The sequence below is a fragment of the Podarcis filfolensis genome (genome assembly GCF_964270895.1).
Source record: "Podarcis filfolensis genome assembly, chromosome: 7".
NCBI lineage: Eukaryota > Metazoa > Chordata > Lepidosauria > Squamata > Lacertidae > Podarcis > Podarcis filfolensis.
In genome coordinates this window covers 85895731-85923041 of record NC_139603.1, presented here as the reverse complement: position 1 = coordinate 85923041, position 27311 = coordinate 85895731, and the positions used below count along the sequence as shown (strand labels likewise).

General features: G+C 43.8%; 1 long non-coding RNA gene across 2 annotated transcripts; it reads left to right on the top strand.

Annotated features, from left to right (window-relative positions):
- The first annotated feature begins 869 nt into the window (after positions 1–869).
- On the top strand, positions 870–27051 carry LOC310766318. Of its 2 annotated transcripts, XR_014550058.1 has the most exons (4): positions 870–1055; positions 9555–9651; positions 13219–13352; positions 26722–27051. It is a non-coding gene; the product is annotated as an uncharacterized lncRNA (long non-coding RNA). The 2 variants fall into 2 exon arrangements; XR_014550057.1 differs by lacking the exon at positions 9555–9651.
- The last annotated feature ends 260 nt before the right edge of the window (positions 27052–27311 follow it).

Here is a 27311-nt window from a genome sequence, read left to right as displayed (position 1 = left end):
GCTGGGTTTCCCCAGGCACTCTGGGTAACTTACAGCATATATAAAAACACAGCAAAACAATATTATTTTGTGCATGCTTCTTGCGCACCAAAAATAAATTGCAAAATGAAGTGCATTGCACAATCCGACGGGGAGTTGTGTCCCAATCTACAGAAAGCCTAGGAGCATGGAATTCAGCCTGCCTGCTGTGGACAGCGAACCAAATGAATCCATCCTCTATCCCTAGTGAGGCAACATGGAGACACAATCTAGATACAATCATATAGCTGAGTGCATCACAATGTTCCTCCCACCCCCTGCATCTTAAGGAGCAGTGTGTGTGTGTGTGTGTGTGCGCGCGCGCGCGCATGTGTGCATGAATGACTATCACGATGGCTATACTCTGCCTCCATGGTCAGAGGCAGCAATGCTTCTGAATACGTAAAGGTAAAGGATCCCTGGATGGTTAAGTCCAGTCAAAGGCGACTATGGGGTTGACTGCTAGTCAATGTAGACCAGTGTTTCCCAATCTTGGGTCTCCAGCTGTTTTTGGACTACAATTCCCATCATCCCTGACCACTGGTCCTGCTGGCTGTAGACAATACTGCTGTAGACAATAGGTAAAAAAAAAATTGGTAAAGGTAAAGGAACCTATATTGGCAAAACCTGTTGGTGTTTTGCAACTTTCTGACTAGTTTCAGGACCTTAGCCAGACCTAGCAGAGTAAACGCAGAATCCACGGAAGCAATTGGCGACTTGGTTGCAGACAGGATGGACGAAGCAGGAACCAGTAACTTGTAGTTAGGTGTTTATTATATACAGTGGAATATTTACAGGAACAGAACACGGATCTTTAGCTAGCGCTCTCATACACGACTTACAACTCCTACACTGACACACTGAACTCTGAACCTCTGAACTATGAACTAACACATTCCAGTTAGTAGGCCATTAATTATCACTCCTTTGAGAGAGCTTGACCAATCATGGAGCTGACTCCATGCCTCTGTATCATCAGGCAGACTTACTCCTTCAGATTGCCTTCTGGCTGTCTGCCAAACCTTAATAGACTCTGTGTGAGTAGCTGCACATACACAGTTTCCCAACAACCTATGGGGTTGCGGCGCTCATCTCACTTTCAGGCCGAGGGAGCCGACGTTGGTCCACAGGCAGCTTTCCGGGTCATGTGGCAAGCATGACTAAACCGCTTCTGGCGCAACGGAACACCGTGATAGAAGCCAGAGTGCATGGAAATGCCGTTTACCTTCCCGACACAGCTGTACCTATGTATCTACTTGCACTGGCGTGCTTTCGAACTGCTAGGTTGGCAGGAGCTGGCACAGAGCAATGGGAGCTCACTCCATTGTGGGGATTTGAACTGCCGACCTTCTGATCGGCAAGCCCTAGGCTCAGAGGTTTAGACCACAGTGCCACCCATGTGCTTACCTGCTTCTGAGTACCAGTTGCTGGAAAATGCAGGAGGGGAAAGTGCTTTTGTGCTTAGGTCCTGCCTGAAGGCTTCCCATAGGCATCTGTGAGAACAGGATGCTGGACCATTCAACTGATCCGGCATTCAGCCTTTTCTTATTTTTGTACGAATGATCTTTCAGAAGTAGAATAAAAATCTCTGACAAACTGAATATATAACAGCGCTTACGTTTTTTTAAAAAAACAGGGGAGAAAACCCAGAGCCATTGAGGATTCTGAAAGAAGGCTAGGTGATTTGGATGAGAAAACCATGTCTGTGATAGGGTGTGGAATATTGTTGTTGTTGTTTAGTCGTTTAGTTGTGTCCGACTCTTTGTGACCCCATGGACCAGAGCACACCAGGCACTTCTGTCTTCCACTGTCTCCCGCAGTTTGGTCAAACTCATGCTGGTAGCTTCGAGAACACTGTCCAACCATCTCATCTTCTGTCATCCCCTTCTCCTTGTGCCCTCAATCTTTCCCAACATCAGGGCCTTTTCCAGGGAGTCTTCTCTTCTCATGAGGTGGCCAAAGTATAGGAGCCTCAGCTTCAGGATCTGTCCTTCCAGTGAGCACTTGGGGCTGATTTCCTTAAGAATGGATAGGTTTGATCTTGCAGTCCATGGGACTCTCAAGAGTCTCCTCCAGCACCATAATTCAAAATCATCCATTCTTCGGCGATCAGCCTTCTTTATGGTCCAGCTCTCACTTCCATACATCACTACTGGGGAAACCACAGCTTTAACTATATGGGCCTTTGTTGGCAAGGTGATGTCTCTGCTTTTTAAGATTCTGTCTAGGTTGGTTTAGGTTTATATCTGCATATAAAGCTTTTCATATTAAGCAGCCACGGTTAGCATGGGGACCAGAAAACAGCTGACATATGTGAAGACTTCAAATAAAATGTGACACCTTTTAATATATATATTGTTTGTTTCTAAAAATAATTTGCATAAAGCAAATAAAATAATATGTTTACAGCAACAAAAACATAAAACCATACAGGTTAAAAACAGAGCTCTTGGTACAGCAAACTAAATATGACATAATAGGAATCACTGAAACCTGGTGGGATAAGTCCCACGATTGGAGTGTAATAATGGAGGGATACAATCTATTTCAGAGAAACAGACCAGACAAGAAAGGAGGAGGAGTGGCGTTATATGTCAGGGATGTGTATACCTGTGAAGAGATCCAAGATTTAGAACCTCAAAGCCAAAGTGAGAGCATTTGGGTCAAAATTAAGGGAGAGAAGAATAACAGTGACCTCATTGTGGGAGTTTACTATAGATCCCCAAGCCAAACGGAGGACATAGATGATGCCTTCCTGGAACAGATGGCCAAGCATGCAAAAGGAAGGGAGATAGTAGTAATGGGGGACTTCAATTACCCGGATATTTGTTGGATGTCAAACTCAGCCAAGAGCATAAGGTCAAACAGATTCCTCACTGGCCTTGCAGACAACTTCATTGTCCAGAAAGTGGGAGAAGCAACAAGAGGAACAGCCATTTTAGATCTGGTCCTAACCAATGTTGATGACCTGGTTAGTGGGGTAGAAGTGGAAGGATCATTAGGCGCGAGTGATCATGCTCTTCTGAAGTTTACTATACAGCGGAAAGGAGCAGCCAAGCATACTAGGACTCAATTTCTCGACTTTAAGAAAGCCGACTTCATAAAACTTAGGGAAGTGCTTGGTGAGATCCCATGGACAGTAATACTAAAAGGAAAGGGAGTTCATGATGGCTGGGAGTTTGTTAAGAGGGAGATAGTAAAAGCACAACTTCAGGCAATACCAATGAGACGGAAACATGGAAGGTGCCTAAAGAAGCCAGGGTGGCTATCTAAAGAACTTTTAACTGAGTTAAGATTAAAAAAGGATGTGTACAAAAAATGGAAAAGGGGGGAAACCACCAAAGAGGAATTCAAACAAATAGCCAGCACGTGTAGACACAAAGTCAGAAAAGCTAAAGCACAGAATGAACTCAGGCTTGCTAGAGAGGTTAAAAGCAACAAAAAAGGCTTTTATGGGTATGTTCGTAGCAAAAGGAAGAACAAAGAAACAGTGGGGTCACTCAGAGGAGAAGATGGTGAAATGCAAACAGGGGACACAGAAAGGGCTGAACTCCTCAATGCCTTCTTTGCCTCAGTCTTCTCCGATAAAGAAAACAATGCCCGACCTGAAGAATTTGGAGCAAATGATTCAGCAGAGGAAACACAGCCCAGAATAACTAAGGAGATAGTACAAGAATACTTGGCTAGTCTAGATGTATTCAAGTCTCCAGGGCCAGATGAACTGCATCCAAGAGTATTAAAAGAACTGGCAGATGTGATTTCAGAACCACTGGCAGTCATCTTTGAGAATTCCTGGAGAACAGGCGAAGTCCCGGCAGACTGGAGGAGGGCAAATGTTGTCCCTATTTTCAAAAAGGGGAAAAGAGAGGACCCAAATAATTACCGCCCAGTCAGTCTGACATCAATACCAGGGAAGATTCTGGAGCAGATCATTAAGCAAACAGTCTGTGAGCACCTAAAAAGGAATGCTGTGATCACCAATAGTCAGCATGGATTTCTGAAAAATAAGTCATGTCAGACTAACCTGATCTCGTTTTTTGACAGAATTACAAGCCTGGTAGATGAAGGGAACGCAGTGGATGTAGCCTACCTTGATTTCAGCAAGGCATTTGACAAGGTGCCCCATGATATTCTTGTAAAGAAGCTGGTAAAATGCGGTCTTGACTATGCTACCACTCAGTGGATTTGTAACTGGCTGACTGACCGAACCCAAAGGGTGCTCATCAATGGTTCCTCTTCATCCTGGAGAAGAGTGACTAGTGGGGTGCCACAGGGTTCTGTCTTGGGCCCGGTCTTATTCAACATCTTTATCAACGACTTGGATGATGGACTCAAGGGCATCCTGATCAAATTTGCAGATGACACCAAACTGGGAGGGGTGGCTAACACCCCAGAGGACAGGATCACACTTCAAAACGACCTTGACAGATTAGAGAACTGGGCCAAAACAAACAAGATGAATTTTAACAGGGAGAAATGTAAAGTATTGCACTTGGGCAAAAAAAATGAGAGGCACAAATACAAGATGGGTGACACCTGGCTTGAGAGCACTACATGTGAAAAGGATCTAGGAGTCTTGGTTGACCACAAACTTGACATGAGCCAACAGTGTGACGCGGCAGCTAAAAAAGCCAATGCAATTCTGGGCTGCATCAATAGGAGTATAGCATCTAGATCAAGGGAAGTAATAGTGCCACTGTATTCTGCTCTGGTCAGACCTCACCTGGAGTACTGTGTCCAGTTCTGGGCACCACAGTTCAAGAAGGACATTGACAAACTGGAACGTGTCCAGAGGAGGGCAACCAAAATGGTCAAAGGCCTGGAAACGATGCCTTATGAGGAACGGCTAAGGGAGCTGGGCATGTTTAGCCTGGAGAAGAGGAGGTTAAGGGGTGATATGATAGCCATGTTCAAATATATAAAAGGATGTCACACAGAGGAGGGAGAAAGGTTGTTTTCTGCTGCTCCAGAGAAGCGGACACGGAGCAATGGATCCAAACTACAAGAAAGAAGATTCCACCTAAACATTAGGAAGAACTTCCTGACAGTAAGAGCTGTTCGACAGTGGAATTTGCTGCCAAGGAGTGTGGTGGAGTCTCCTTCTTTGGAGGTCTTTAAGCAGAGGCTTGACAACCATATGTCAGGAGTGCTCTGATGGTGTTTCCTGCTTGGCAGGGGGTTGGACTCGATGGCCCTTGTGGTCTCTTCCAACTCTATGATTCTATGATTCTATGATTCTAGATATCAGTTAACCACTGTAGGAGGATGGGCTCTTAAGTGCCTGCATAGGCCTGGCAGAACAGGTCCCAGCAGGTATTTAAAAGTTGTCACAGAAGGTGCCCATTAAATCTCTACTAGCAGAATATTCCACAGGGCTGGGCTGACACCACTAAAGACTCAGTTTCTCGTTGTCAGATGAGCCTCACCAACTCAGGGATCTCCTCACAGCAGTCCTGCAGATGATCTCAGCGATCAAGCTGGGGTATAAGGGTTTAGGGGATCCTTGAAGTTCCCTGAACCTCAGTTTGCAAGCTGCTTTGGATGGGCATTTGCCCAGGAAAGTGGCCTAAAAATATTTTAAACAAACAAAATACAAGAAGAGGTGTTTCCACTGAGGTGGGTTCCGCTGCACAAGAATACAAGAAGAAACTAATTAATTTTTTTTTAATTTTCAAGGATCTGTTAGGAATTTCCAGATTGTGTGCTAAAGCTAGAATGGTGCATCTTCAACATGCACACACTTCCAACTGATTTCCCCTGGGATGTATCTCAAAAATGAATTTGACTTCTGCTTTGGGTGAAATCCTCACTGGACAATCCTAGCTTAGATTCATGTTCTGCAATTCAGGATTCAAACATGGTCTTTTATATATCTTTTTTTTAATATAAAAAAGAAAATGTATATATTTGCACTCCACTCTAATTTAGCAGAAGACTAAGGCCGTATTAAATCGTGAGAAGTGCACCTGTCCCAGGACATGACTCTGCCAATTTTTGGGGCGCAAAGTCTTTGCAATCCCTTGTAGCATCTCGCGGGGACCTCCCTTAGTCAAGTTGCAGAAGGAATAATCGTAAACATAATGCCACCGATTTAAGCACCCCATAAACCATCCTTTTCCAATCGGGGGGAAACAATCGCCCTTGTGCTGTCAGATGCTCGCATTTTGAAGTCATAATAATGAAATGAGAGATTCTTTCCCCCTCTCTATCATTCAAGGCATTCCAGTGGGGCCACTCCCTGGCTCAGACGTGCTGGAGAAGACTCTGGGGTACCAACCCTTAGTCTTTCCCATTCCATTGCTCATTTTTAGAGAGGCTGTAAATTACACTGAGGAGATAAATGTCTCATTTTACGAGGTGATAACAATCTGGATCCTGACAGTTAAAGCAGCAGGCTTCAAGGAAGACAAAAAAAACAAAAAACGGATACAGTCCGAGATTTTGGTTTACAAACTTCTCTTTGGATTTTGATGTGTGGTTGAGTTGATATAGATCACATAGGAAATGTTGACTGGGGAAGGTCGGGGGCGGGGAGCAGATAGTCAAATGGATTATTAGCAGGACAGCTGTCAAGAGAAAGAACTAAAGTAGGACTAGGAGAGGAGAGAAGCTGTAGCTGGTCAAAATAATGAAGTCCTACATGTATCTTAGGGACGCGGGTGGCACTGTGGGTTAAACCACAGAGCCTAGGACTTGCCAATCAGAAGGTCGGCAGTTTGAATCCCTGCAACGAGGTGAGGTCCCATTGCTCAGTCCCAGCTCCTGCCAACCTGGCAGTTCTAAAGCACATCAAAGTGCAAGTGGATAAATAGGTACTGCTCCGGCGGGAAGGTAAACAGTGTTTCCGTGCGCTGCTCTAGTTCACCAGAAGTGGCTTAGTCATGCTGGCCACATGACCCGGAAGCTGTATGCCGGCTTCCTTGGCCAATAAAGCGAGATGAGCGCCGCAACCCCAGAGTCAGCCACGACTGGACCTAATGGCCGGGGTCCCTTTACCTTACATGTATCTTAAAGACATTGCAGCATTTTTGATATCTCCTGAAAAAGTCTAGGAGGGTTAACGGGCGCAGAATACGCTGAAGATTAGGATAGGAAGGGGAACCTGTGTCCCTCTAAAGGTTGTTGGACTCCAAATGCTATCATCCCCAGCTACCACAGGAAAAGGTCATGAATGATGGGAGTTGTAGTCCAACAACTACAAATGAATTTTGTGAAAATATCCATGTCAAGCAGGAATATTTTCTTATGATCACGGTGTTCCTTGATCTCATCAAAAAACTTTTGTTCCTGCTCTGATACAAATATGAACATTTTCATTTCTCACAAGCATTATAATAAGTATTATTATCCATAATGTTAGACCATTATATTCATATACACTCTTGGTTTCCTAAAGTAACCAGCACACAAACAGATACGTGCTACAGTGCATATAAACTGTATAAAAGTATATAATATCAACTGTATTGATATTAGTAAAATACTGCTGCAGAAATATGGTACAACATGGGACTCAACACTTCCATAATATTATACATAATATATATGTATTTTTTGCATACAATATTGCTTAGTCAACCTTTAAAAATAATAATGTGAATGCACAAGTCATTGGAGATTAGTGGGTGCTTGATGCAGAAGGTAGTCCAATGTGGGCAAAATTTGATAAAACCAGCCACCAAATTCCATGTATAAATCCATTTAAAATGGATTCCATCTGCATTCTTTGCCAACAATATCTGAAGGAACACGGGTTAGCAATGCAGCATTCAGAATTTGATTCCCACCAGCATCCTGAAGTGGTGCAGTCCTAGATGTGCTATACCACGCGCATTTTCTGAATGACGCAAATAATCTCCTAGTTTTATGGACCAGTCTCAGGGCTACTTCTCGTCTTACAGGTCCATACAGAGCGATCCACTGTCAGTCATAAAGAGATGGACATCTTGTGATGTCAGAGTGATTGAGCGAGTGGTTGCTGAACAACTCCAGGCACGCCTGGAGGATGCGGACCATTTGGATCCCTTCCAATCAGGATTCAGGTCTCATCATGGGACTGAGACTGCCTTGGTCACACTGGTTGATGATCTCCAGCGGGCTAGGGACAAAGGTGAGAGCTGTTTCCTAGTTCTGCTGGATCTCTCAGCGGCTTTTGACACCATCGACCATAACATCCTTCTGGACCGTCTAGAGGGGCTGGGAGCTGGGGGCACTGTTATACAGTGGTTCTGCTCCTTCCTCCTGGGCCGTGTTCAGAAAGTGGTCGTGGGGGATGAGTGTTCAGACCCCTGGGCTCTCACTTGTGGGCTGCCTCAGGGTTCCATCCTCTCCCCCATGCTTTTTAATATCTATATGAAGCCGCTGGGAGAGATCATCAGGGGGTTTGGGCTGGGTGTTCATCAGTATACGGATGATACCCAGATCTACCTCTCTTTCAAATCAGAACCAGTGAAGGCGGTGAAGGTCCTGTGTGACTGTCTGGAGGCGGTTGGAGTATGGATGGCTGTTAACAGATTGTGGTTGAATCCTGACAAGACAGAAGTACTGTTTTGGGGGGACAGGAGGCAGGCGGGTGTGGAGGACTCCCTGGTCCTGAATGGGGTAACTGTGCCCCTGAAGGACAAAGGTGTGCAGCCTGGGAGTCATTCTGGACTCACAGCTGTCCATGGAGACGCAGGTCAATTCTGTGTCCAGGGCAGCTGTTTACCAGCTCCATCTGATACGCAGGATGAGACCCTCCCTGCCCGCAGACTGTCTCGCCAGAGTGGTGCATGCTCTGGTTATCTCTTGCTTGGACTACTGCAATGCGCTCTATGTGGGGCTACCTTTGAAGGTGACCCGGAAACTGCAACTAATCCAGAATGTGGCAGCTAGACTGGTGACTGGGAGCGGCCACCGAGACCATATAACACCAGCTTGAAAGACCTACACTGGCTCCCAGTACATTTCCGAGCACAATTCAAAGTGTTGGTGCTGACCTTTAAAGCCCTAAAGAGCCTTGCTCCAGTATACCTGAAGGATCGTCTCCAACTTCAACGTTCTGCCCGGACACTGAGGTCCAGTGCCGAGGGCCTTCTGGCGGTTCCCTCGCTGTGAGAAGCCAAGTTATAGGGAACCAGGCAGAGGGCCTTCTTGGTAGTGGCACCTGCCCTGTGGAATGCCCTCCCACCAGATGTCAAAGAGAAAAATAACTACCAAACTTTTAGAATTCATCTGAAGGCAGCCCTGTTTAGGAAAGCTTTTAATGTTTAATAGGTTACTGTATTTTAGTGTTTTGTTGGAAGCTGCCCAGAGTGGCTGGGGAAGCCCAGCCAGATGGGCGGGGTATAAATAACAAATTATTATTATTATTATTATTATTATTATTATTATTATTATTATACAAAAACGTCATTCTTCTGGCTGACACATGGACATGAAAGCTTCCACTTCATAATGAGCTAACTGGGCTGAGATAGGCAAGGACATTTCCATATTATGAAAGAAACATCTTTTTTGTTTCCCTCACCTCTGCTGCTGCGATGATCCAAACATAGAATTAGGACAGTTGGCAGAAAGCAACTATTGGTCTATTGGCTACTGATATCACCAAGGCAATAATTCTGCATTGGGAGAGTTTTTCTTTGCTCTAAGGTACTGAATTTCATTTACTATTGAGCAAATGCAGATAAATGTTTGCATTCTTGTTTTTTATTATTATTGATCAAAACGGAGCCCAGAAGCTTTTCTTCCAAATGAATAAACAAACCCCCAAAACACAAGCAGCATAATTTGATTTGGGGAACACGACTGGTATTAAATTCCCCCATTTGCATCTGCTTGAAAACAGGGGGCTAATTCAATGGCTCTGGGAGCCTGCAGGGAGCCATTCCATTTACTACCTGATTCTACCCATTTTTAATCACAAGGAAGTCCCTACTGATTTCAGTGGGACTTGTGCCCAAGAAAGAATGCTTAGGACTGCAGCCTTACACTTGAAAGGCCCAGTTCCGCAGCTTTTCTGCCCTTTGGGGAATTTAGGAACTGGCATGGAGCCTACCAAATTATGGCAATGCTTGAATTATGCAGCAAGGCCATACCTGGACACTGGAAAATCAGAACTATCTGGTATGTGTATTGGAGACGTAAGAGGGACCAGCTTAGTCTACATCAGGGATAGGGAATTTGCATCCCTCTGGACATTCTTGGGCTCCAGCTCCCATCACTATGGCCAGCATGGCCAATAGTTAGGGATGATGGGAGTTGTAGTTCAGCAACACTTGGAGGGCTACACACACCCTATTCCTGGTTTACAGGCTGCTGCTGTCACAACTGTACTCATATGCAAATAAGGTCAATGGCCAAAGGTACAGAGTGGTCCATTGGCGGAGGATGTTTCAAACTTCCTTAATTCTGCATTGCGAGAGATTTTTCCATACTGATCTTTCAAAGGATGAGATTCCTCTGCCTTCCAGAGCAAAAGGTCCTTGTCAGGGACTGGACTGAAGAGGAGGTTTGGGAATCGCCCCTTCCTACTTCTCTGCTTCCCTTGGAGGGGGAATGGGGCAGGGACCCACCCCCCTCCAGTAGTTTCAAGAGAAGAGGGAGACAGGATTGTATTACAGCAGAACGCAGAGCTGCCAAGTTATGAGATGTTAGGACAGGGAGGGGGAGTTGGAGAACTTCCAGCAGAGACTTCCTTGGAGAGCATAGAAGCTCCACCAACGCCACGTACTGGCTGCTCACTTAGAATTCAAGAGCAAAGAGCTCAATGGCATTTGACTTCTGAGGCCCCTGTAGAGCCACGGGCTGTTGCTGGGGAAGGAAGGAGAGGGGCTCAGAGTGAGCAACTTCACCATGGAGTTAAGGACTCGATTGTTTTCCTTGCTCCATAATTACTGAATAAAACCACAAATACAAACTTTCTTGTTTCTTCTTTGATCCTTGATGCTACCAGGGGAGTGTCAGGAGTGCGTGCAGGAGCCAGGCCCTGTGACCAGTAGGGCTTTGCAGGACTGGGGCCTTCCTCAGTTTGTTCTGAAGAGGCAAGGCACAGCCGCACAGGTGAGGCCACTTGGTAACTCACTGCACCTGGTGGCAAGAGCCGGGAAGGGATATAAGGTCAGCATTTCCCTTCGGCTCTTTGCCACAGCAACACGTTCCCTGCCTTGTTGTGTTTGGCTTCTTGCTTCCTGTTCCTTGAACCTCGGCTTCTTGACTCCCTGCTTCTTGATCCTTGGACCCTTGACTTCATGACTCCTTGCTTCCTGACCCTCAGACCCCTGGCTTCTTGACTCCAGGCTCTCTGACCCTTGGACTCTTGACCTTCTGGCTTCTGGACTCTCATTCCTGCTCCCACCCTGCCATCTGTTGGTTTCTATTTCCCTCACTGAGCAGCAACTGCAGTCACAAGACATTGTTTTGCATTCCACAGTCCAAGTTACTGTTGGATTCCCACGGGAAATGGCAGACTGGATGTGACGTACACTGGTTTCCTGTTTTTCAGTGTTCTCTCAGTTTCTTTGTTAGAGAGACAGTTGCTTCTCTGCTCTCACAGAGGCAAGATGCATGTTTGCATTCTCTCAGCATAGAGTGGAAATAAAGTTAAGAATGTGGCACATACTGCTTATCCTTCTGCTGTGTGGACTACTCTGCTTGGGCTCAAGATAAGACGAGCCTGTATCAGCTTCAGATGGGCCGAAGCTGGTCAAAATCTCACACCATCTTGCCCCCGGTCCGGACGTCCTCAGCCGGGACTTCGATCGCCCGTAGACCAGACTGTGACAGGGAGGAGAGAATCCCTTGAGCCTGACAGTCATAAGAAGATAGGAAGAGTCCTGTTGGATCAGGCCAATGGTCCATCTAGTTCAGCATCCTGTTTTCACAGCAGCCAACCAGATGCTTGTAGTAAACCAAGGAGCAGAATCCAAGCGCAAGAGCACTTTCCTGCCCTGTGGTTTGTAACAACTAGGATTCAGAAGCGTTACTGCCTCCAGCTATGGAGGCAGAGCCAAGCCTACACAGATAGTAGCCATTGATAGCCACCCATCATACAATTATAGAGTTGGAATGACTCCAAGAGTCATCTAGTCCAACCCCCTGCAATGTAGAAATCTCAGCTAAAGCATCCGTGATTGATGGCCATCCAAACTCTGCTTATAACCTCCAAGGAAGGAGAGTCCACAACATCCCAAGGGAGACCATTCCACTGTCAACCAGCTCTTACTGTCAGAAAGTTCTTCCTGATGTTTAGTCGCAATCTTCTTTCTTGTAACTTGAAGCCATTGGTTCAAGTCCTACCCTCCAGAGCAGGAGTAAGCAAGCTTGCTCCCTCTTCCATGTGACAGCCCTTGAGATATTTGAAGATGGCTATCATATGGTTGTTTTGAGTTCAGCCTACACTTGAGTAGGACTCTGGTAGAGACACATGCCCGACTGGCATGTTCCCTCCCTATCTTCAAAAGCTTTCTTCAGCCCAAACATCACAGCGACCGATGCCAACCGACACCGGCACACTTAGGGATCCGCAGAGTTTGCACAACTTGTGCATAACAGACCTCAGCAATTCAGCATTTTGGCTAATCTACTTTATTTACATATAAACACACACGGAGCACTGCAACATGGCTCCCTCTCTGTCTAGCATCAGACAGCAAAGAGGAAAAGAACAAAGGACAATAGTCCCACTTCACGGAACACAGTAACACAAACATCCTGTCTCCGTCACTTCCCACTCTGTGGAGTCAAAACAAATACCATCATGTGAAAGACAACAATCCTATGACTGTAATCATGGAGCCAGGAATTCTAACAATGATACCATGATATCATATGGCTATCTTACCTCCTCTAAGTCTCCCCCATCAATCTGTCCCATCCTTTTTTTAAAGTCAGCTAAGTTGGAAGCCATCACTTCATCCTGTGGGTATAAGCTCCATAGTTTATGCACTCTGCGAAATTTTTTTTTTTCATTTGTCCTGAATCTTCAAGATTCTCAAATAGGCTTCCCATCCTTAATGTGGCAAAATCACCAGGTTGCCCTTCCTTTTCTAAAATTCACTGGACTGCACACCAACCTTTCGCTCCTGATCTGTCAAAAGCTGTCTCTGTCTCCAGCTACTGAACCAAGCAGCAATCGTTTAAAAGAACACGTTGGAAGCCTTGGCCATGAGAGTTGGGTATCATAACATATTGTGAGTATATCTTGGGTTCTCTTTGCAGAACATACACCCGTAATGAAGTCCATAGATGTCTTCTCTTATAGCCAGCAAAAAGAAATATGAGTTACCAGACAAGTACGAAGAGGCTCTCTAAAATCTGAACCTCAGTCAGGAACAAGATGAACAGCTAATCAGGTTAGTCTGAAGGGCACTAAAGAGCACCACAAGATCAATTGGCACATCATTTTAATGTTCACTGGGGAAGAAGGGAGTTGGTAAATTATGAATATCTTCACTGATGGAAGTGCTGCTTCAGCAGGTTTATCGTGGGATTGTCATAATACAGTGTTGGCCAGGCTCACATGAACTGAAACCAGCCGTGGTGACTATGTGTCTCACCCACTGAGCATGACTCTGAATTCCAGTTGCTGGGAATCACACATTGGGGGAGTGCATCTCATTTCTCCAACCTAATAATAATAATAATTTTATTATTTATGCCCCACCTATCTGGCTAGGTTTACCCAGCCACTCTGGGAGGCTCACAACATATATCAGAACATATTAAGACATCAAAAATTAAAAACTTCCCTAAACAGGGCTGTCTTCAGATGTCTTCTAAAAGTCAGATAGTTGTTTATTTCCTTGATATCTTGTGAGACGGCGTTCCTCAGGGTAGGTGCCACTACTGAGAAGGCCCTCTGCCTGGTTCCCTGTAACCTCACTTCTCAGAGTGAGGGGACCGCCAGAAGGCCCTCAGAACTCAACCTCAGTGTCTGGGCTGAACGATGGGGGAGGAGACCCTCCTTCAGGTATACAGGACCGAGGCCATTTAGGGCTTTAAAGGTCAGCACCAACACTTTGAATTGTGCTCGGAAATGCACTGGGAACCAATGAAGATCCTTTAGGGCCAGTGGTATATGGTCCGGGTGGCCACTCCCAGTCACCAGTCTAGCTGCCGCATTCTGGATTACTTGTAGTTTCTGGGTTACCTTCAAAGGTAGCCCCACATAGAATGCATTGCAGTAGTCCAAGCAGGAGATAACCAGAGCATGCACCACTCTGGCGAGACAGTCTGCGGGCAGGGAGGGTCTCAGCCTGTGTATCAAATGGAGCTGATAAACAGCTGCCCTGAACACAGAATTGACCTGCGCCTCCATGGACAGCTGTGAGACCAAAATGACTCCCAGGCTGTGCCCCTGGTCCTTCAGGGGCACAGTCTCCCCATTCAGGACCAGGGGGTCCCCCACACCTACCCGTCCCCTGTCCCCCCAAAACAGTACTTCTGTTAGCTGCCATCCATCCTCCAACCACCTCCTGACATTCACACAGGACCTTCACTGCCTTCACTGGTTCAGATTTGAAGGAGAGTTGAACGCCCAGTCCAAACCCCCTGATGATCTCTTCCAGTGGCTTCAAATAGATGTTCAAAAGCATGGGGGAGAGGACAGTACCCTGAGGCACCCCACAAGTGAGAGCCCAGGGGTCTGAACACTCATCCCCCAACACCACTTTCTGAACACGGCCCAGGAGGAAGGAGCAGAACAGCTGTATAAGTGCCCCCAGCTCCCAACTCCTCTAGATGGTCCAGAAGGATGTCATGATCAATGGTGTCAAAGACTTCTGAGAGATCCAGCAGGACCAGGAAACAGCTTTTCACCTCTGTCTCTGGCCCGCCTGATATCTTTCAGGACCCAGGCTATTCTCTTCATTGTGTTGTTGTTGTTTAGTCGTTTAGTCGTGTCCGACTCTTCGTGACCCCGTGGAACAGAACACGCCAGGCACTCCTTTCTTCCACTGCGTCCCACAGTTTGGTCAAACTCATGCTGGTAGCTTCGAGAACACTATCCAACCATCTCTCCCTTTGTCGTCCCCTTCTCCTTGTGCCCTCCATCTTTCCCAACAACAGGGTCTTCTTCAGTTGGTGCATAAACCTGGATTACTGTGATGTTAAAAGGTCTGCCTTGGATTCGTATCGAGATCTTTCTATCATTTTTGAGATTGCATCCCAGTACAGCTTTCACCACTCTTTTGTTGACTATGAGGGCCACTCCATTTCTTTTACGGGATTCTTGCCCACAGTAGTAGATATGATGGTCATCTGAACTGAATTCGCCCATTCCCGTCCATTTTAGTTCACTGATGCCCAGGATGTCAATATTTATTCTTGCCATCTCATTTTTGACCACATCCAACTTACCCAAGTTCATGGTTGTAACTTGCCCTGGGACCTCATGGTGAAGGGTTGGGCTGGAGAGGAGACAACAAGAAGGCAGTCCTATCATGCACCCATAAAATTGTGTGAGAGAAACTGTAGCAATGGATACAGCCACTAATAAACAGTAGTGGTACAAGAACATTGTTTAGGGGCATGTCTGTCACAGGGCCACTCCTACCAACAGGCAGAATGAAGCAGCTGCCTCAGGTAGCATATTCTGGGAGGCAGTGGTGCCCTTCAGCTCTTGTTCCTGAACTGCCTGACCATACCCTTCTGTTGGATAAGAGAGCTGTGTGTCTGCCCTCTGCCTTCATAACTACCCTGCTGATCTCCCTCAGGGACAGGGCAGTGCCATTTTGTGTGTCGCATTTTCTCCTTTGCCTCAGGCAGCAAAATGTCTTGAGCCAGCCTTGGACTCTCACTCGTTGGTTGGGATGCTAAACGCATCCTAAGCCTAGAAATGAGCATAATTGCTCATTACCTACATGCAGATTGCAGTTTGACACACACACACACAAACCATCAACTTCAAGACAACACGGTTGGTTGTTCAGCACTGACAAGACAGCTCTGCTGTCCGAAGTGCCATATATATTCATTTTTAAAGTACGTTGTTATCTTTCTTTCTGTCACACTTCCACAATTATCCAATTAATCCAATCTAAATGATCCCTAAACTGCAACAGAAGCAGAATGTCAATACAATCCGCCGCCTGAGTGTCATGCATATTCATGGAGGTTGAAATGGACACCATCTATGCAATTCCTGGCTCACATCCAATCTTTCATCTCTGTCCTTGATTAAACACCTTAAGAATGTTCCCATGAACTTGAACCATTGATATGAAAGTCCAAAATCAACCTGTTCAAACTAGGAGTGATGGGGAGAGAAATATGGGTCAGCTCAAGTTTTAATACAAGCCAACCTGTAATTTGCGCCTTTCAAAACAATACTTGATCTGAAACCTGGGTGTCCCTTAAATTCGCTTTTCTCCAAATTTTGTTCTCCAACAAAAAATGTTTAGAAAATAAGCGTGTATTGTGGAAAAGTGAAAATAAGATACCATAATGCAATTTATATTGGGGAAACTTGCTTGCAAAATGCGTACATTGGGGAAAATGAGCACTAATATGCTGATAGATTTTTATGAGGACTTAAAGAAAAATGCAGACTGATGTGGAAATGTGGCAAACTGTTTGGGAAAGTGAGAATCCAAAACTGACAGATTCTTCCCTTTCTAGCTAAGCCACAATCCAAGTGGCAGCCCTGGACTACATGTGATGCATCATTTCATGGCATTTTTACTGTGTGTATGATTCCACTTCATTATTATTTTAAATTTATCTCTAGTCCCTTCTTCAGTCATGGAACCCAAAGTTGGTATTTTACAGCCCCCCTACCAATTAGACCTTTCTTCAGTTGAGAAACCAGACCAAGGGATCATGGAATCAAAGAATTGTAGACTTGGAAGGGACCCTGAGGGTCATCTAGTCCAACCTCCCCGCAGAAGGCAGTGATTTCATCCCCCACCCTACCCCACTTGACCTGTGGTCCTATAACTAAAGGTAGGATTTGAGACAAGGTTCCTACTGCCTCCTTCACACTCTGCATCAAGTCAATTCTCTTGTTTATTTTGCTATTTGCCCACCTCCCAGCCAAAGTCTTGCCAGAGTGGTGCATGCTCTAGTTATCTCCCGCTTGGACTACTCGCTCTACGTGGGGCTACCTTTGAAGGTGACTCGGAAACTGCAATTAATCCAGAATGTGGCAGCTAGACTGGTGACTGGGAGTGGCCGCCGAGACCGTATAACACCAGTTCTGAAAGATCTTCATTGGCTCCCAGTACTTTCCGAGCACAATTCAAAGTGCTGGCGCTGACCTTTAAAGCCCTAAATGGCCTCGGTCCTGTATACCTGAAGGAGTGTCTCCACCCCCATCGTTCTGCCTGGACACTGAGGTCCAGCGCTGAGGGCCTTCTGGTGGTTCCCTCACTGTGAGAAGTGAGGTTACAGGCAGAGGGCCTTCTTGGTAGCGGCGCCTGCCCTGTGGAATGCCCTCCCAGCAGATGTCAAGGCAATAAACAACTATTTTACTTTTAAAAGACAGGAGGATTATTCTGGGGGACAAGTACCCAGCGACGCTGCTTGTGCTTGCCTGTGTTGTCGGCGTTCAACAGGGTTGGAGCTGCAGCATGAAGGGGAAGCAACAGACTCCGTGTTGTGAAGCCTCAGGCTCCGCGTGAAAAGCGGTGAACCTCCGACAACAGCCAAAAAGCTGGGAAATAGCTAAAGCAACCAAGCTGATAACAGACAGAAAGCTTAATTAAAGAACCCAGCTGAAAAAGAACTGCGTGAGGTGAAAGGAGAAGGAGTCCACTACCAGCGGTAAGAGTAAAATGGAGTATAGCGGAAGACTGGGAGAGAGAGAAAGTAAGAAAGTTGCCGCTAAGTGGGTGTAGAGGAGAGACCTCAGATACAAAGTACAAGGAGTCTGAGGCAAAGTAACATTGAAAATATCTTAATGGACTAGAGAGAAGTGAAAGGAATTTTTCTGTTCTATCTGGTTGGAGAGTGTTGTGCCAGCGATCGGTTTGGGATATATCGGCGGGTTTTCTACACCCAATTCTATTGCCTGTTGTATTTGAACGGGGACTGATTTAAACAGTACTTAAACAATGATTTCTACCCTTCTCATCTTTTATGTTTGAACAAAGGGCAGAGACTGGTATACACCCAGGCCAGTCAAACGATTGAAAATTAGATTGACAACAGGAGGAGGGGAGACGCGGAGAGGCAGCGCTCTTCCGGTGAGGTTTGGAAGAAAAAGTGAATGGTTTGGAGAAAGTAAAAATACAGTGGGTCTCCGCACCGCCATTTTGCTCCTTGTCTCCTCCTGTTTTAAAGAGATATACTCTAATATTTAAGTAGGAGAAGATGGAGGCTATGCTTTAGAATGAACCACCGCTATAGCGGAAAGAGACCGGGAATCTTCGGAAAGAAAGGAAAACCAACAGAATAGTTCGCCAGGATCCTCCGCTATTTATGGAAGCCTTTTTCCCCGTGGAGCGTCTCCTCACTTGGTCCCGCCTCACTCTCCTAGGCTCGCTCTCGGACTGAGACGCACCTCATATTTCATCCAAAGTTCCAGAGAACTATTATGTGATTTCACCTATCCGCCCCTGTAACTTTGGTGGTTACTTTCTCCCCGCCTCTCCTTCCTTTACTTCTCCCCAACTCTTTCTATTTCCCGTCCCCCGTGGATATATTTTTTTGGTTTTTTTGGTTTCTTTTGAGACGCTGGCTTTCCCACCCGTGTTTCTTTTTCTTTTCTTTCTTCCCTATTGGTTTTCTTTCTTTGGCTTTTCTACTTGCTTTTTCTCTATTCTTTTTTGTTTCTTTTTTGGTTGCTTTTTTGTGTATTTCTGCGTATTTGGTTCCCCCCCAATTGTGTGATCATTAATATCTCACGGAATCAGCTGTTTGGCTCCGTGTGGAGGGAGACACCCTGTTGAGGAATCTTACCAAAGAGAAAAGAAATAAGACTTGGAAGGTTAATAAGGCGTCACCGTGTGGGAACAAAGGAAACTACATTGGAAGAAATCAACGGGAGGAACAGAGGAATCCAGCAGTTTATTTTAGTGACCACTGGGGGGGAGAGTCTTTAATAACTAGCTAATATAAGTTGACATACAAAATGAAAAAGGGGGCGGGAACGCCAGCAGAAAGGAGGCCATCTAGACAAGAAGATGGGAAGGAGGGGAAAGAAATTAAGGACTATGATAGTTTGATGGCTGAAATAAGGAAAGAATTTAAACATAACGAACAATATATTGAGAGAAAGCTATTGGAAGTACAGGACACATTAGATAAGAGATTGGAGGGGGTGGTGGGAGAACTGACAGGAAAAGTTAAAGATTTATCGGCAAGATCCAAAGTACTTGAGGACTCAATGAAAAGGGTGCAAAAGGATACGAAAGACAGTAAGAAGGATTTGGACAGGATTAAAATAGAAGTTAAGGAGATAGGTAAGGTACAGGAAGAATTGCTGGACAGCATGGCTATGACTGAGATGAGACAGAACCAATCAAACCTGAAATTCAGAGGGATCCCAGAGGACCCAAATGAGAATATAAGATCTAAAATGGTTAAAGAGTTGGCAATTTGGTTAGATAGGAAGGAAGAAGAGATAAGTTACTCTCTAGCAAATATTTTTCTGATAAAAACAAAATCGGCTAAAGCTAGGGGGGGGGGATTGCCAGGAGATGTATTAGTCATGTTTAACTCATTGAATATGAGGAACGAAATACTGAAACAGAATTACAGCAAAAGGTTATGTATTGAAGAAAACCCAATTATTATATTTAAAGAGATCCCCTCGAGATTTCTTCGAAGGAGGGATGTTTATAAAAAATTAACTAACCGGTTGAAGAAAAATGGGATCCTATATAGATGGGAATTCCCGGAAGGAATTTCATTTTACTTTAAGGAAAAAAGATTCAAACTGTCCAGCCCTTCAGAACTTGAAAAATTTGCAAGAAGATACGAGAAGGAACTTGGAAGGATGGTGGGGTGGGGGGAGGTGGGGGAGCAGCTGGGGGAGAGGGGCGGGGGCGGGGGAGTGAAGAGGAAGAGAGAGAGACAAATTCAACAGAAGAGAGGGAAGGGGAAGAGAAAGAAGACAAAGAACAGTAGTTCTAACCTAGATTTGATAATTTACTAATTGTATATAATCGATGGCTTTAAAAACACTGTCTTGGAACGTGAATGGGCTTAACAATAAAAATAAAAGGAACCAGATTGTACATATATTACTAAAAAAGAACCTTGACCTAATTTGCTTACAAGAGACTCATGTAACAAGAAAACATAAGAGAATTCTGAGTAATAAGAGATTAGAGTTGGATTTTGTGGCATCGGATAAGGTTAAGAAAAGAGGTGTGGTACTATACATAAAGGAAAAATTCGACCCAAAATTACTGTATAAAGATGAACAAGGGAGAATGATAGTAGTACAGATTGTGTTTCAAGGAGTAAAAATAATTGTCGCCGGAATATACGCACCTAATGACAAAAAATCAGCTTTCTTCTCCGAATTAGGTAATAAGTTATTAGAGTGGATGGATCAAAAAATGACATTGATGGGCGATTTTAACGGAGTGGTGTCACCAAATTTGGATAGGTCAACAAAAAAGCAAGAGGCAAAGGCAGGCAAGCTACCTCGAACGTTTTTTGATTTGGTCGATAATATGGGACTAATTGACGCTTGGAGATTTAAAAATCCTACTATAAAACAATATACCTTTTTCTCAAATCCAAATCAGAGTTGGGGGAGAATAGATAATATTTGGATCTCGAAGGAGTTGACACAGAGTTTAACTAAATCTGAAATTCTCCCACAAACTATATCTGATCATAATCCAGTATTTATAGAGATAAAGGGTAAAGATGTTAGAGCATTTAGATGGAGAATGAATGAATGCCTATTTAACAATCAAAAGATAGTAAGTGAGGCAAAAGAAACAATTGAAGAGTATTTCAAGTGGAACTTAAACAAAGGGATAGCTATGGAAACGGTTTGGGATGCAGGAAAAGCCGTTATGAGGGGCTTCCTAATCCAGAAAAACAGCCACCTAAGAAAAGAAAAAGAGAAAAAGAAAGAGGAGATCCTAATACAGCTTATGGAGAATGAAAGACAATTAGCTATTAAACCAGGTGAGGAGACAATAAAGCAAAATATAAAGATACTACAAGCCCAATTTTCTATGATAGTTAATCAGGAGATTGAGTGGAAAATTAAAATGATGAAACAAAAGAACTTTGAATCAGCTAATAAAATAGGGAAATACTTGGCGTGGCAAATAAGAGAAAGGAAAAAACAAAATACGATCTGCAAGATAAGGGATGGAGAAAGGATAGTGGAAGAGCCAAAAGAAATAAAAAGGATATTTCAGAAGTATTATAAGGATTTATATAAAAGAGAAAAGGAAACAGACTATGAAATAGATCGCTATCTGGAAGAACATCATTTACAACAGATTGCAACTGAAGAAAAAGAGTTACTAGACCAGATGATTACAGAAGATGAGATAAGGAAGGCAATAAAAAAGATGAAAATTGGAAAAGCGCTGGGGCCGGATGGCTTACCGGCCAAATATTATAAAACATTAAGCGACCAATTATGTCCAACTCTATATGAAGTGATGAATAATATTTTAAAAGAGGGAAGGATTCCGAATACTTGGAAGGAAGCCTATATCACATTAATCCCTAAAAAAGATGTGGACACCTTAGAGGTGAAGAACTATAGGCCGATTTTGTTATTAAATAACGACTATAAATTGTTTGCGGATGTAATGGCAGAAAGATTAAAAAGGGTATTAAATAGCAGAATTCATAAAGATCAAACGGGCTTCCTACCAGGGAGACAATTGAAGGACAATGTAAGAAATGTGATAGACATCATCGAATACTTGGAAACTAGAATAGATAAACAGGCCGCCTTGATATTTATCGATGCCGAAAAGGCATTCGATAATGTCTCTTGGCGCTTTCTGATGGAAAACTTGAAAATGATGGGGATGGGAGAAAGATTTAGAAAAGGCATAGAAGCTATCTACCATGAGCAAAAAGCAAAACTTGTAATAAACAACACCACATCAGAATTTTTCGATATATCCAAAGGGACCAGACAAGGTTGCCCCTTGTCTCCTCTATTATTTATAACAGTATTGGAAGTACTTATTAAGAGGCTAAGGGAAACAGCAGAGGTTAAAGGAGTTAAGGTAGGGACTAAGGAACACAAAATTAAAGCCTTTGCGGATGATATTGTACTAACATTAGAAGACCCAAAGCATAGTGTAAAAGAAGCCCTACAAAAATTCGAAGAGTTTGGTGCTGTGTCAGGCCTTAAGGTTAATAAGAATAAGATCAAAATGCTGACTAAAAACTTAACTAAAGAAGATACTGCAGATTTAGAACAAAAGACGGGAATTATGACAGCAAAGAAGGTGAAGTACCTCGGAGTGTGGATTACGGCTAAAAATATTAACTTATATAAGGATAACTATGAGGTCACCTGGAAGATTATTAAGAAAGTTTTAGAAATTTGGGAGAGAATGAGATTATCTTTCCTGGGGAGGACAGCGGTTATCAAAATGAATGTCCTGCCTAGAATGTTATTTTTATTTCAAACCATCCCTGTACTTAAAGGTCTAAAGCAGTGTAAAGAGTGGCAAAGAGCCTTGGCGAGATACATCTGGCAGGGAAAAAGACCGCGAATAAAAATGAAAATATTGGTAGATAGAAAAGAAAGAGGGATTTAAGCTTATATTATGAAGTGGCGTGTCTATTGTGGCTGAAAGATAGGATAAGACTAGAAAATAGGGACATCTTGGATTTGGAAGGCTTCGATAACAGGTACGGGTGGCACTCGTACCTGTGGTATGAAAAGGTGAGAGTACATAGAGGCTTTCTAAATCATATTTTTAGAGGACCAATATTCCAAGTATGGGAAAGAAATAAAAATCTATTGGAAAGTAAGACACCTTGGTGGATTTCACCAATAGAGGTGTTAACTGTCAAAAAAAACTAATATGGAAGGGAAGAATGCCACTTATGAAGAACTTACAAGGAAAACTGATCAAGGCATAAAACTCAGACTGTATGAAGAGATTAAAAACTCATTTACTGGGTGGCTGCAATACCACCAGGTAAATGATTTGTTAAAAGAAGATAAAAAGAAATTAGGATTTGAAGATAAAAAATCTAAATTCAATGTGGAAGTTATTGAAGGTAAGAATAAAACATTGTCTAGAATATATGATATTTTACTGGAGTGGTACACAAAAGATGAGGAGGTGAAGGAGGTCATGACTAAATGGGCGATAGACATTGGTTATAATATTGATTTTGAGAGGTGGCTGGAATTATGGAATACCAACATGAAGTTCACGGCATGTATGGCACTAAGGGAAAACCTGTGGAAAATGATTTATAGGTGGTACCACACGCCAGTGAAACTGGCTAAGATCTATAGGTTAAAGAATAAAAGATGCTGGAAATGTGGAGAGGTAGATGGTGATTTCTACCACATGTGGTGGTCATGTAGCAAAGTGAAAGGCTTTTGGGAATCGATCTATAATGAACTCCAAAAAAAAATTAAATACACCTTTCCCAAAAAACCCGAAGCTTTTCTGCTAGGAATGATGGGTAAAGAAATTAAAAAAGAAGATAAGATATTATTCCTATATGCCACAACAGCCGCAAGAATCATGTTAGCACAAAATTGGAAAACGGAGGCTATACCCAATATAAGTGATTGGCAGGTTAAATTGACAAATTATGTCGAGCTCGCTAGAATAACAGGAAGAATAAGGGATCAAGATGAACAGAAATTTCACGATAATTGGATTAAATATTGGATGTATATTGGAACCAAATTTTAGATGACACTGGCAGGGTTGGAATAACTCTAACAGTAAGGGGCTACTATGTAAAAGAGATAAAATACGTGACTATAGAACCTATTTGATACTTACCAAAGGAGTGGAGGGAAGTCCAAGGCTCGGCAGAGCCTAAAATAACTGTGTATTATACTTATGATCTATGGAGTGGATATATTATGTGTAAGCTATGTAATGGATTTTGTATATGTCTATATGTATAATATTAATAAAAATTTATCATGCAAAAAAAAAAAGACAACTGAAGGTGGCCCTGTTTAGGGAACTTTTTAATGTCTGATGCTGTGTTGTTTTTAATATTCAGTTGGAAGCCACTCAGAGTGACTGGGAAAACCCAGCCAGATGGGCGGGGTATAAATAATAAATTATTAATTATTATTATTATTATTAATAAAGTTCAACTCAACAAATTAGATGGAGATCAATGCAGCTGGAGATTTTGTAGCTTCAATATGTGAAATTCTCCTACATACCCACAGAAATACAATTGTGTGAAAATCCAAAAAGTCAGGTGCACTGGTGTATATACAAGGATAACAGTCGCCACGTTTGGGACATTCACTATAACCTAGGTGTGCATATGCCAGATGACTGATGTTGAGACCACCCAATGCCTAAGGTCAGAGCACCTTCCAGAGCAGAAGGTCTGCACTGCAAGGAGTTGGACTAGGTGGCCTTTGGGGGTCCCTTGAACCTTGCAATTCTATTATTCTTTGAATGCCGTGGGCAAAGGCAAGGCCAGGCAACTATGGACAGCTCTGTGCAGGGCTCAGGTTGAACGCTGCATAAGAGAAGGGCTCAGATATTGCTTCAGTACCAGTTGACTCTCATACAGAGCCATAGATGGCAGATGACTTCTAGCTAGTTCTGCCTTCACTGAGAAGTGCCATTCAACCAGTCAGCCAGAATGGTCCAGAAGATAGAATTATAGAATCTTCAAGTAGGAAGAGAGCAGAGGAGATATCAATTGCTCTGAGGCTTCTGAGATGGAGTCCTTTTGTGTTAGAGAAGCGGGAAATGGTATTCTCAAGCTGGAGCGGTGCGTCATGGGATCTTCTTGCAAAAATGCTTCTAGTTCGTGTTTCTGGGTCTCATCCTAAGAGCAATACCCTCCATTTCTGAATTCCCAGCCTTATCCCCAAAAGAAGGGCCTGAGTCACGACAGCCATGGAAGCAAAATGGAATTCCTGCCATTGCACATGCATGAAAGTGCTTTTGGCTCACACATGATGAAATGAATTTGTTAAGCTATCAGCTCTTAAAAGTGAGGAGTGAAGCATGTTTATGCCATAAGATTAATCACACGAGCAGTACTTTTAAGCTGGTCATTGAAATGCTCCTTGGAAGATGGAAAAGGAGCTTTGAGCTTTGCTTATTTTTAGTTCCTGCATTAATCCTTCCAGGGGCCCAGATATGCATTGCAAGCTCTTGAGTGGAGTTCCTTGATATCCTGTAATTGAGCAGGCTCATCAAGTTTTGAAGAAGCAACAAGAGACCCAGAAGTCACTTGGAGACAATTAGGTGAACGTCCCCACGTGGAGAGACAGGAGCATCTCCCAGTGAGCTGATGGAGTTTGAAAAGTTGGCTGTCAGGGATAAACGTTCAGATCAGGCGGGGAGCCAAGCTTTCGTGGGATCTGACGGCTGGGCTTGTTTGGCTCATTCCAGAAAAGGAAGTCTGAAGGAAAGTGATAACATTAACATGAGGATATTCGGAGGTTCTCAACAACGCGCAATTTATATGCAGCCTTGTATCCTACCTGTCAGATTTGGCAGGTCTGTTATCTTGCCAAAAGGGGGTTTAGCCTCAAGAGAGTTTGGCTACCAAAGCATTAGGATGGTGTTGGACAAACTTCTGGTACCTAAGGGATGGTGCTTTGTGAATCAAAATTGGGAGCACACTTCAGTCTTCCGTCCAAAAAGGATTATGTTCAAAATGTGTAATGGCCCAATAATATATCTGTTACATGTGTTTAATGCTACACACACACACACACAGTGGTACCTCGGGTTAAGTACTTAATTCCGGAGGTCCGTTTTTAACCTGAAACTGTTCTTAACCTGAAGCACCACTTTAGGTAATGGGGCCTCCCGCTGCTGCTGCGCCGCCGGACCACAATTTCTGTTCTCATTCTGAAGCAAATTTCTTAACCTGAAGCACTATTTCTGGGTTAGCAGAGTCTGTAACCTGAAGCGTATGTTACCAGAGGTACCACTGTGTGTGTGTGTGTGTGTGTGTGTGTGTGTGTGTGTGTGTGTATATATATATATATATATATATATATATATATATATATATATATGAAACAAATCCATATGAGGCTAGGAATCTGTACGTAACAACTTTGCTAAGGGCAGGTGTGTTTCCTTCTCCGTCCTTCCCAGTCAAAATCCACACTCACTTACGGACTTATTGTTAAAACCGTGTTTATGGAAGACAAACTTACTTGGCTATGAGCGATTGCCAAAGAAAGAAGAAGGAGGAGGAGGAGGAGGAGGAGGAGAAGGAGAAGGTGAAGGTGAAGGTGAAGGTGAAGGTGAAGGTGAAGGTGAAGGAGAAGAAGATTGAATTCTACAACAGCAAACACTGAAACTAAGGAAGAGGAAGCTCAAATCAAGGCTACCCTGTAGGTTGGTTGCAAGCAAGAAGGCAGGCAGGTGGGGGCATGCTAGATGAGTGGGGCAGGGCTCCATTTGCCCTAATAGGCAAGTCTTCACTGCACCAGAGCATGGTACCAAATGCCAGAACAAGCTTCTGAATGTCCTGTTGCCTTGAGTTGTGTGGGGTTTTTTGGCGTAGGGGAGAACCTCTTCGTACGGAAGCTGTTCCATATTCTTGTTTGGCTTTATCGTTCTTCTTCATCTGTTTTGTTTGTTTCTCCAGGATTCCTGCCTCCCGGCTGTGTGAAAAAGGTGCCTCCGCTTGCTTTATTGAAGCTTCTACTTTGAAGGCTGAGAACGTTAACCTAATGGCTGAAAAGTGGAGAAATCAACAGAAGAAAAAGCGCATCGCCTCTTCCCAGTCAGGCGCCAGAGCCGTTTGATTTGAAGGCTCCCTTCTTGCTGCTATTTCGGTGGCTTTTGAACAGAGGAAACAGTCTAACACATGTTGTCCTTTGATCTTCAAAATGGCCAGCCCCCAAAGGGGAAACTTTTTCTTTCTTTCTCTCTTTCTCAGACAAGCTGCCTTTGATAATAAGAGGTCATATTTGTTGTTGTGGGTGTTAAAAGATATTTGTTTCTTTAGGAAAAAAATTGCGATTGTATCCCCACTGTCGCTACCTGGAGAGGTTAAAATTTGGGATGGGGAATTGATGTATTTTTAAAAGCAAAATGGTTTGAACACCTGTTACCACCATTGTGCCTCATTATCTCCTGCTTTGACCCCTCACCCAGACCCTAAGCAGATGAGTGAGGTTGTCTAGGGCAGGTTCTAATCCATGATTGCATGAACCACCTGTATGGATGTTGGTG